Here is a 12,115-nt window from a genome sequence, read left to right as displayed (position 1 = left end):
GCTAGAAGGTTGGGTAAGATCATCCAGAGAGAGGGGGCAGAAGAGACAGAAGAGCCTGGACAGAGTCCTGAGCACTAAAATGTCAAGATCAGATGAAAAAAAGATGAGCTAGCAAAAATCACTGAGAAGGAACTCTCATGAGAGCTGCTGAAAGAGAAGCGGGCATCTGGTGTTGCAAAAGCCACAGGGCTGGACACAATGTAGACATTCAAAGAGAGTTAGTTTCTTCTTTAATGGAAAAGTATCATTCATCCATTTTAGGTCTTTCAAAGGATATTATATTACCTTTCATCCCAGCATAAATTCAATTTGCCATGGCATTTTTTCCCTTTCATATGTCTTTCAAGGTTGAAATATAGAGCCCTGAAGAGCTGTGGGTTGGTCCCCTCTCTTCGAAAGCATACATTTACTAGGTTGCAAATCCACCAAGGGAAGATTTCTCTTTTTCCACTGGAAGTTCACATGATTTAATTTGCCTGAGTAACCTGCTGTCATAGGTTTTCATAGAGTCCTGACATCTAACAGAGTAATTAATGCTTTAGGCTTTTAGGAGCTGTTTCAGGTTTTTTATTAATCACCGTTGTGATTGCACGTGTGAATTATGAAGGAGTTATTTTGGTAGTTGAATTTCCTCCTCCGGAAAATTTCCATATTTGTTCATGATGAACTGATAGCCTGAAGAAAAAGAAGGAGAAAATGGAGAATTTTCCCTGGGTCCGAAGCAGGCACTCCACATTATCCAGGGTAAGAATGACTTCCTAGTGAACAGAAGGAGTGTGAGGTGTTTGAAACTGGTAGTTAAACGTTTTCTCTTTCCCTCCCTGAAACTTAATTAAAAGTTCCCCGTGACTGCCCTGGGAATATATGAATTTTGTGAACTTTGTAAAGATGTGTGGCATCATTTCATCATGACATCATTCGCCATGAATTTGCAGGTCTTTGAGTCCTTTATGATTCCCGCCATTGGAGGAATCACTCCTAGGACCTTCCTGATTCGTCTACTGGTCTTTTGGGGGTTTTCCAAAAGACAGAGGTATCTAGGTAATCAGAAGGAAATAGAAACCTATCCTTATAATTTTATTTAGGGAAGACCTCATGGATTTTCAAAATTATATGATTGTACTTGAGATCAGTGTATGAAAAAGGAATGCCATGAGTGGAGTCTAGTCCTTAGGATTCACTTTTGAAGTGTGAAAAAAAAAACACAATAGCTGTTATCTTGGAAACTCCGCCCTTCCAGGCATTCACGCACACCCTAGACATTTGCAGGCCCTCTGCATAGACTCTGCTGTGGCTACACGTGGGTCTTCCTTGCCTTTTTCCTTGGCATGTGGGTAAATGTAGGTTTCCCCTGTGTTTATGGGAAATTTTACTCCCAGCCTTTTACTGTGACAAGAGAAGACTGGCTGCTTTACTCAGCACAGGGCGCTTTTCAATGATTAGAGTGATTTTCTCTGATTCTACTATACTTAGGGAAGATTTTTGAGACTACAAATACAAGACAAAGTAGTTATGTATCAGCATACGGATGGAGGCAGCCACTCTGCTGGTATCCAATTCTTTGACTATTGAGTGAAAATAGCTGCTACTGTTCTAATTGCCATTTTTACTCTTCCTAAGTGGCCAGTTGGGAGAGAGGAAGGAGGGAGGGAAGGAGCTGGGTTGGGCGGGAGGAGGTCCATTTGCAAAGTCAACAGCGGAAGTGTTCGGGGAACAGAAGACATCTGATCCAAATTCTATACAGATAAGGGAAGGATTCGATACCCAGCAGATGGGCCACCCTTCTAATTCTGCAGTAGCTTGCCGTAACAGACTTCTAATCTGATGGTATTTTCATCTTAATTTACTTCCAACCTGTTTTGTTTTGTTTTGTTTTGGTAGATAACAGCATTTCTGACAAAGGTGATAAATTTGCTAAAGCCTAACATTCAGATTCCTTCCTCGTCGGAGTGTTATATAATTATATAGACATTTGGGTGCAAAGGTCCCAGTCTAACAAATTCCCTTCACAGGAGCACCGTTTGAGGGCCCATTCTCTCATTAATTTTATTTGACATTTATGTCAACATTACATTCCTAGCCTAAAAGGAGAAATCACATGAGTACGCAGGGGCGGATTTTAAAGTGGAGTATTTAGTTTGGCAGTGAAAAGCACCCGGCGAAGTCTGCGAAAGCAACGTTTTCTAAATTAGTTAATATAAAGTGGTCTAAATGCACTAAATTTATATAGTTCTACAATGTGCTAAATGCTAGAGCACGTGGCTGTTTTGATATTTCTAACATTTCCCCCCTGGGGCTCCCAGAATTGCCTCAGATGGGTGTCTCTGGAAATAAACTTGGGAGCCATCAGAGGTGTCAGGAACCGACTGAAAACACGTCACTTACGGTGTCAGCCATGGAATTTGCTTCTGTGAGACCTTGTGCCAAAATCAAAGACCTGATTCTTCTACTTAGCCCAACTTCAGAGCGGGGAGTTTATCGGTGGGGCATAGAAGCATCTGGTCCCCAGTTCTGCTGAGTGAAGAGTTTCACAAGTGCTGCGTGGAGGCCGGAGGGCAGTTGCCAGCCCCAGCCCAGCACTGGGAGCCGATCACATGGCCACAGCTTTGCCTAGTGCTTCCCAAAGTAGACAAAAGCGTGACCTGGGGTTATGAACCCTAAATAAGACACAGTTGTTAGAGACCATCGGTATCCTCTGATTTGGGACCTGAGTTGAATTTTGAATCAAGAGATGCCACGAGACAGGGAAAGAGCTTCCCCTAAGCAGCCTCCAAGGACCCGAACGTGGCAGCTCCTTCTGCTTCCAAAATGCTGACTTGTACATACTTGGTGGTTTGTGTGCTGTGGAACTGTGCTGTGTGTTTGGCCTGTAACAATGAGTTGCAGACTGGGTTTTTGCTTTGCAGAGAATTCACCAGCATTGCAGAGGCCCTGCCTTTGGTAAAAGCAGAGAGTGGGCAGTTTGTCCGGGCCCCCTCGCTTGAGTTTATTATAGTGTTCATCCCTTCTCCCTATGATCCCCACCCCAGCCAGGGTTTACTGACCCAAAACGACCTCCCAGTTTCCTTTGTGCCATCTCTATCATGAGTCTCAAGGGTCAAGTGGTTGGTCACCAGCTGACCTGGGAGCCTACCCAGACGGCAAGGTCCTTCAAGGTCATCACTAGAGCGATCTTAACTATGATCTTCTAGAGTCAGTGTCTCTTGGAGTCCCCTTCGTGGACTGGCAGAAAGGTGGGTATTTTGTCAGGGAAAATAGAGGAGGAAGGACGATTGCAGTTTATGAAGGAGAAACTTTGAGTCTGAGTTAGCTTTCATCAGAGTCAGTATAGACAGCCTTGCTGTCAACACCTCACTTTGGCTTAGAGAACTTTGTGATTTTCTTTTTTTTTTTGAGACGGAATTTCGCTGTTGTTGCCCAGGCTGGAGTGCAATGGCACGATCTCAGCTCACCGCAACCTCTGCCTCCGGAGTGCAAGTGATTCTCCTGCCTCAGCCTCCCGAGTAGCTGGGATTACAGGCATGCGCCACTACACCCGGCTAATTTTGTATTTTGTAGTAGAGACAGGGTTTCTCCATGTTGGTCAGGTTGGTCTCGAACTCTCAACCTCACGTAATCCGCCTGCCTCGGCCTCCCAAAGTGCTGTAATTATAGGCGTGAGCCACCACGCCCAGCCCAGAACTTTGTGATTTTCTTACCTGGTCTCATTGGCTTCAGCTTCCTGCTGGCCTTATTAGGTATGTTTGCATACAGATCAGCTGGTGGGGGTAGCAGTAGAGTGTTTTAGAGTTCCAGTACACCATTCCTCCCCTATAAAGGCACAACATACAGAAGAACTAGAAATTTATTATTATTTTTTTAAAGCTGTAAAGGCAATTCTGATTTTCATAGGAAAGAGATTTTAAGAGTTGGAGGAGCCTCAGAGGTCTTTTGCAGGTCTAGATAAGCTCAGAGGTTAAGAGCCAGGTCTCCTGACATTTGGCCCAGTCTCATTTTCTTGTTCCAGCCTCTGCCTGTAGGACGATCAGAGAAGCTTCCCATTGAGATTCCAGTATAGGGATGGAAAGTGGTAGGAAATCCTTCTGCTGAGAGCTGATAACAGTTATGTTCCAACACTATGGGAGGGACCGGCCCTTTGAGATGGTGGAGTGAAATCCTGGGGCTGTGGCTTGGCAGGGGGCAGAGCTGGGACTGGCACCAAGCTCCCTCAAGCTCTCAGTTCAGTGGTTCCCTCCCTGTTTCCTGGGTAGAAGATGATTGCAGGCACCCATTGGTTCTCTCTCTGCTCTCTCACTGCCAGCCACCAAGCATATCCCCGCCAGGCCGTTATCACTGCCCCGCCAGAAAAGACCAGAAACCTTATTCTGGAAGTGATACCATGGAACGAATGTGTCCTTATTAGACCATGTCTCTGTTTTTAACTTGGTTAAATAAACTACCATTCTCTTATAAAACACCCATTTTTCTAGAACCCTTGTTGCTGATGTTGGCTGCCCAGAGGTGGCACATTTCAGCCAGGAAGAGGTGGGGGTCTGCTTTGGAGCAGAGTGAATTATTGAGTAGGGGCTGAAGGGAGAGTGGCTCAGACCAACAGTGATTGCAAACAGAGGCCATGGAGATCATTCCCTTTGCCTCCTATCTCCGTAAAAAATGACTCCTCTTTGCTACTAAGGACCTTGCTTTATTTTTACTTTATTTTATTTTTGGAGATGGGGTCTTGCTCTGTTGCTCAGGTTGGAATGCAATGGCACAATCACAACTCACTGCAGCCTTGACCTCCCAGGCTCAAGGGATCCTCCTACCTTAGCCTCCTGAGTAGCTGGGACCACAGGTGCCCCCACACCAAGCCTGCTAGTTTTTTTTATTAAAATAGAGACAGGGTCTCCCCATGTTGCTCAGGCTGGTCTTGAACTTACGGGCTTCCTAAAGTGCTGGGATCATGCACCTGGTCATGACCTTGCTTTAATCCTCTTGTGGCCTTTAGGCACAGCATGCACATTCTGATGGGGTCCTTAATTGTTGTCCCCAGTACTTGTATATGTGTTATCTGGCATGTTGCTTCACCTGGGAATGAAGGGGCTCAGGTATTGTCTACGTGCAAACTTTCTTCTCCAGTGCAGTTTAGAAACTGCTGTTGGACTAGCTCCGTGGATGGAAGGCCATTCGCTTCCTTAACAGGATTTGGAAAGCAAAAAGCATGCTAGTCTCCTAAGTGCAGCTTTATTGGCGTTTGGCTTCTTGCAATATATTTTTAATATACCATGTATGCTGTATCTGAGTAAATCAGTAGGTATGTTTTGAAATTAAATATTTGCTAAGGGCTAGGCTCTTCTTATGTTAAATTATTGATAACAAACTTCACAGACACTGTATAAGACTTGATGATATATGATTTTTGAGTGACCTGCCATTTATTAGACTTTATCTTCCCATGAAATCTATTTCCAATTCAGACCATATCTGCTTCGGGATTGCTTGCCAGAAATCTATTCCCAAGATTCTCCTTATTTCAGTGAAATATCTCTGGCTCAGCACCTTTCCCAGGGCGGCTGATCTAATCGGGGCTGGATCACTTATCGCTTCTCATTTCCTTTGGCAGGACTGTCAAACTGGGAGTGCATCTCGGGGACACTCAGAAGCACTAGGTAACGCACCCCCTTCTCCCTTTTCCTGCCATGGCAGAAGGTAGGGAGAGGTGAACTCCCCAAACCAGAGCCCTGCTCCAGGGTCTAAGCAGAAACAGGACCACCTTTGTGGTTAGGCTAACAGAAGTTGTCTCCCTGTCTCCCTCTCTGCCAGGAGCTGTCACAGAAGCGCCACATGGAACCCTGTTTGATGACCCCGAGCAATTAGAACTCATTTGCATGGCATGGAAGGCCAAGGGGGGGCCCCGAGGCTTTTTCAGCTCCCCCTTCTTCCCTGACTTCTCTGTAGACAGGTGCATACTTCTGGCTATGGCAAGGGCCAGCTGGCAGGAGGACTCTCACTTGTCATCACAGAAATAAAATGTGTCACCTCTGTGTTCCCAGCCTCTGTTCCTTCATGTTTAACCAGCACTCTGCATCTTTATAAACATGTCAGGGTTCTATTTTTATTTCCTAATTAATTCAGAAAAGGAGCAGAAGACGTTGCTAGTGATAGGAAAGGGGACGATCACAAAGGTGGGACGATCACAAAGTTAGGACGAAGGGTGGCTTTTATTTTTCAATTGAATGAGGCCATTGAATGAATATGTGGCATCCAGCAATTAGAAAAATTACTTAGGGCCAGCCATTGCCTGGGTGATTCTTGGGCTGCCTTGAAACTGTTCAGAATTTATTTATATGAGCATGTCTAAACTTATCAACTTCAGTGGCCAGCTTTTCTTATACTGATAGACAGTGAGACTTCATTTTCCCAAACACAAAGGAGAATACAAATTTCCACATATATTAATTTTTTAATTATTTGAAATGTGGTGTTTTAGCACTACTTCTAAAGTTATATTCTCTGAGTACATTAAACCTAATTTAACCTTTGACTTGATTTAAAATCATCTTTATAAACATCTAGAACTGTATGATCTGTATACTTTAGTGATTCCAGAATCTTAACAATCTCAAGGGTGTAGTCTTTTAATTAAATGAGCTTTTCCTCCAGTCCATTGTTGCCGAAAGGCTAAAATAATAGACATGGAGTCATGGAAAGAGTTCTCAACTTGGAATCAAAACTCTACTTCTCATTTAAGTTTAATCATTAATTCACTGTGTGACCTTTAGCAAGTCTCTGAACAACTCTGAGCATATATTTCTTCATCTATAAAATTGAAGAATTGGACCAGAAGATTCCTAAGGTTGTTGACATTTCTAAAATTCTATAATTTTATGATCAAGGACCATGCTACTCAGTAATACCAGGTATCTGAAGGGCTTTTGAGGTGTTTCTTAATGATATGGCTCCAAACTACCATCATTGTGTTGGCTTTGAAGCTTTCCTATATTTTATGGGTAGGAAGACTATAGCCTGCAGGCCAAATGGGGCTTACCGTCTGTTTTTTGTAAATAAAGTTTTGTTGACACAGAGCCACACTCTTTTGTTTAGGTACTGTGTGTGGCTGCTTTTGAGCTACGGTAGTGGAGTTGAGTAGTTGCAACAGAGGTGGTGCGGTACGTCATGTCTAAAATATTTACTTTCTGATCTTTCTATAAAAAGTTCACCAACTTTTATTCTTTTCTCATTCTCCGTCTGTCACTTTTCTCTTCTTTTTTTTTTTTTGTGAGACAGAGTCTTGCTCTCCTGCCTAGGCTGGAGTGCAGTGGCACAATCTCGGCTCACTGCAACCTCCACCTCCCAGGTTCAAGCAATTCTCCTGCCTCAGCCTCCTCAGTAACTGAGACTGCAGTTGCCTGCCACCACGCGTGGCTAATTTTTGTATTTTTAGTAGAGGTGGGATTTCACCATGTTGGCTAGGTTGGTCTCAAACTCCTGACCTCAAATGATCCACCCACCTTGGCTTCCCAAAGTGCTGGGATTACAGGTATGAGCCACGGTGCCGGGAGGCTGTCACCTTTCATTGCAATCACTCTCTCTCCCTCCAGGAATTTGTTTTCATTTACTACCTCTACCTGTCTAGGGGTTAAGAAGCCAGACTGCACACCTGATTAGAATTAGCTTCAAAGTAAGAGTCTGTAGGTTTTAAACAAAAGTTTGAGGGGGCAGTCTTTGAGTGCAGTGCTGAGTGCATGGGCTTTTAGCTACTTAGCGCTCCTTTCTTATTTAAATGTCTGGGTCATTCTGGATAGTTATAGTTGAAATTTCAACACAGTTTGAAATGTCTAGAAATGGTTACTTTTATTTTGCTGACAGTGGTTATGGATTTGCTGTAAAATCCCCTTCCTACACGTGGCATCGCTACTGTGGTTAGTCTGAAGGCAAGGGTAGACAACTGAACTTGAGGTCCAAAGACTTGGGTTTAGATCAGGGGTGTCCAATCTTTTGGCTTCCCTGAGCCACGTTTGAAGAAGAATTGTCTTGGGCTACACATAAAATATGCTAACAGTAATGACAGCTAATGAACTAAAAAAAAAAAAAAAAAAAAAAAATCTCATAATGTTTCAAGAAAGTTTACAAATTGTTGTTGGGCTGCATTCAAAGCCATGCTGAGCTGCATGCCATTGGCAGGCAGTGGGTTGAACAAGCTTGGTTTTAGATCCTACTCAGCTATCCCATGGCTTTATGGCTTTAGCAATCCAATCCCTTCGTCTTCCCCTGTTTTTTCATCTGTAAAATGGGAGAGCTTCTTAATGCATCATGGGGTTTGCTGCAAGGGACACCACATGTTCAGCTCCATCCTTCAACTGCCCTCCACACTGCTTGGGTGGAGCAGCTGTGAAACTGATATGCCAAATTATAGAATCTGAAATGGGCCACAAGCAATGGTGTGCAAGATTACCATGCCTTAAAAATTACCAAGTGTACCAGCCGAGCGCAGTGGCTCATGCCTGTAATCCTAGCACCTTGGGAGGCTGATGCAGGCGGATCACGAGGTCAGGAGATCGAGACCATCCTGGTTAATATGTTGAAACCCTGTCTCTACTAAAAATACAAAAAATTAGCTAGGTGTGGTGGCATGCACCTGTAGTCCCAGCTACTCAAGAGCCTGAGGCAGGAGAATCGCTTGAACCCAGGAGGCGGAGATTGCAGTGAGCCGAGATTGCACCACTGGACTCCAGCCTGAGGGACAGAGCAAGACTCTGTCTCAAAAAAAAAAAAAAAAAAAAAAAAAAAAATTACCAAGTGACTCCACTTGTTTCCTCCCTTCCCCATGGCTGGGTGAGTAAGTAAGCCTTGCTGGAGCTCTGCACTGGACTCAGTTCTGGAGAAAGTTAAATTGAGTTTCCTTTTAGGCCCTTGTTCCTTGTGGATAGCTCCCTGGGTGGTAAGAGGAGTCAGGGTGATGGGTCCTCATCAGGTATTGATGATGGTGCCCTTTGGCAGGCACGGATCTGAGGCCATAGATGTATAGATGCTGTTTAGATAACTCCTCTCACTGTGGTCTGTAAGTCCCTTAAAGGCAGCAGCTAGTTTTTCATTTTAGCTGTCATTCTCCATTGCCCAGAGCAACGTCTGGCCTCAACAAATAGATGTTGGATTGATTTGTCATGATCAAGATTTTCTGGTGGCATGAAAGTGTCTTTGAGGTTGACTCTCTATATCAGTGGTGTGTCTAGGTAGACCTCTAAAGTAGCCATACATTTTAAGTTGGTTCAGTATACAGTGGTCAGTGTGAACGCACAGCCACCTCGTGGAGGAAGCAGCGTTTCCTTTAGGAGATGGAAATAGAAGGCAGGCCACAGCTGCAGCTCAGCAGAGCTGGGCTGAGATCTTCCTGGGAGGACTTGTTATAGCCCACTGCTCACCCAGGGTCACCATGGCTTTCCGCTACCTACATATTAAATACTTTCCCTGACTCTTAGATGGACACACACCCTTACCCTCCATGCATTTTGCCCTTCTGCTGTCAGTGGATAATCTGGGTAGGATAGTGGAAATGGCACCTTTTAAACATAATCATAACTCAACTTGAAGTTTATTTAAGAAAGGGCCAAACCATCCATGATCCAAACCATGTGGAAATACATATAGGAGCTTCCGCCTGTGACATAGACTTTTTTGGGAAGTAAATAAGCATTTTATTTATTCATTGTGAAAAATAACTGAATTTCTCATTTGTGCCAAACATTATGCTAGTTGTTGGCAGTAAGAAGGCCAGAGGGGGCCCTTGCCAGCAAGGAATTTCTGTATAATTAGCAAGTAAACAGACAAGTGGAACAATTGCAAATTGTGATAAGAAGCAATAAAGGACACAAATGTTAGGGGCCAGCCCTGAGGAGCTGACATTTACAAAGGGTCCTAAAATTCCCGAAGGAGTTCATTGTGCACATGGTGGAAAGGGCTTCCCTGCTGAGGGCAGAGCACGTGCAAAGACCCTGGGGCTGGTGGAGGGAGCGACTGTGAGGCAGAGTGTGGCATGGATGTGCGGGGAGGTGGTCAGGGGCAGGGAGGAGGTTAGGTTTATTCTAGCTCTCATGGGAAACCATTGGCCAGTTTCAAGCATGAGAGTGGCATGGTCAGGTTTCTATTCAGAGCATCCCTTCTGCTGTTTCATGCAGAATGGTTCACAGGTGGGCAGCAGTGCAGTCACAGAGACCAGGTGAGTGAAGTCCCCGGACTAAAGTGAAGTACAGAAGTGGTGACAATGTAGAGAACTTTCTAGTGGATTAGAACGGAAGAGGGGAGGGCAACAAAGGTCCTCAGATGCTGACATTTAGGAGGTAACAATTACTAAGATGGGAGGAATTTGGGGGGGCAGCGAGAGGATAGGTTTTGGGGGAGGATAGGTTTTGAGGAGAAGTCTCAAGTTCTCTTTGAAATCAACGAGATTTGTTTGGTGGCACAAAACACCTTTGAAGCTGATAAGTAACTGTAACCTTCCTTGTCCTTGCCACGCATTAATTGTATCATGTGCCAATAAATAAGCTTCCCTTAGTACCACTTTGTACCTAGTACAGTCTTGCCTTAGTGCCACTTTGTACCTAGTACAGACCCTTGGTACCACTTTGTACCTAGTACAGTCTTCCCTTAGTACCACTTTGTACCTAGTACAGTCTTCCCTTAGTACCACTTTGTACCTAGTACAATATTCCCTTAATGCCACTTTGTACCTAGTACAATATTCCCTTAATACACTTTGTACCTAGTACAGTCTTGCCTTAGTACCACTTTGTACCTAGTACAATATTCCCTTAGTACACCACTTTGTACCTAGTACAATCTTCCCTTAGTACCACTTTGTACCTAGTACAGTCTTGCCTTAGTACCACTTTGTACCTAGTATAATATTCCCTTAGTACACCACTTGTATCTTGTACAGTCTTCCCTTAATATCGCTTTGTACCTTGTACAGTCTTGCCTTAGTACCACTTTGTACCTAGGTTTATACCCCATCTTACCCTCAGGAGTGAGCACAATTATCTGCTTGCAGTAGATGCTCGAGAAAGAATTGTTGCTGACTTGTCTGCACCAAACATTTCCAGCTTATTCAGAGCTCAACTCTAAAGCAAGGAAAAAGGAACTGGTTAAACGAGAAGAGAGGCAGATGAAGGGTTGGGGGTTTTGTGGTGTTGATGATGAAATAGCTATTTTTCCAAAAAGAGATTTTAGCTGAATGATGAGGAAAAAATGAAAGAGTAACTAGTTTTTGGGAATGCACCTAGATGTCTGGTCCTTGTGCCACCATTATTGCCATATACTTGTAACCTTGGGTCAGTTGCCTAGAGGTCACACATCGACACCTGTCATTTTTTTTCTTTTCCATTTTTCCTCCTTTTCTCCTCCCCACTCTCTTATTCCCACCTTAGAGGAAAAAAGGGAGGAGGAGGAGGAAGAGGGGAGGAGAAGGAGAGGGTAGGGGAAGGAGGGTGAGGAAGAGGAGGAGGGGGTGGAAGTAAGAGGAGGTAGAGGAGGAGGAGGAGAAGGAAGGGAGTAGGGGATGGGGAGGTGCCACCATTATTGCCATATACTTGTAACCTTGGGTCAGTTGCCTAGAGGTCACACATCGACACCTGTCATTTTTTTTCTTTTCCATTTTTCCTCCTTTTCTCCTCCCCACTCTCTTATTCCCACCTTAGAGGAAAAAAGGGAGGAGGAGGAGGAAGAGGGGAGGAGAAGGAGAGGGTAGGGGAAGGAGGGTGATGAAGAGGAGGAGGGGGTGGAAGTAAGAGGAGGTAGAGGAGGAGGAGGAGAAGGAAGGGAGTAGGGGATGGGGAGGTGGAGAAGAAAGAAGATGGAGTGGGAGGAGGAGGAGGACGTGGGAAGAGGAGGAGAGGGTAGGGGTAGGAGGAAGAGGACGAGGAGGAGGGAATGGTAAAGCCACAGGCTTCACCCAGGTGTCCTAGGGGCAGGAGAATATGTAGCTGCTATGACACACAAACGTGAATGAGTCTAGAATAATCTCATTTCCCGAAAACCAACACAATGAACATAATTTTCACTTCCCAGTTTCCGTGTCCTGGAAGATTGAAGCCAGTGATGGCAGTACCACTTATTAACCTAAAGTGCATTTCTGTGATATGTC

General features: G+C 44.5%; 1 protein-coding gene across 24 annotated transcripts in view; it reads left to right on the top strand.

Moving 5' to 3' along the window:
* FOXN3 (forkhead box N3) overlaps nt 1-12,115 on the top strand; it is a 468,244-nt gene that overhangs the window by 41,349 nt on the left and 414,780 nt on the right. For 12 of the 24 annotated variants that reach the window (XM_077941602.1, XM_077941599.1, XM_077941595.1 and 9 more), the window contains one exon: nt 5,600-5,645. The exons of the other annotated variants lie outside the window; for them this stretch is intronic. The gene's annotated coding sequence lies outside the window, so the exon portion shown is untranslated. The remainder of the gene's footprint in view (nt 1-5,599; nt 5,646-12,115) is intronic. 24 annotated transcript variants of the gene reach the window in all.

The sequence above is a fragment of the Macaca mulatta genome, chromosome 7, assembly GCF_049350105.2.
Source record: "Macaca mulatta isolate MMU2019108-1 chromosome 7, T2T-MMU8v2.0, whole genome shotgun sequence".
Taxonomy (NCBI): domain Eukaryota; kingdom Metazoa; phylum Chordata; class Mammalia; order Primates; family Cercopithecidae; genus Macaca; species Macaca mulatta.
Note: the sequence above shows the minus strand (reverse complement) of the source record. Positions and strands in the feature narration are given on the sequence as shown.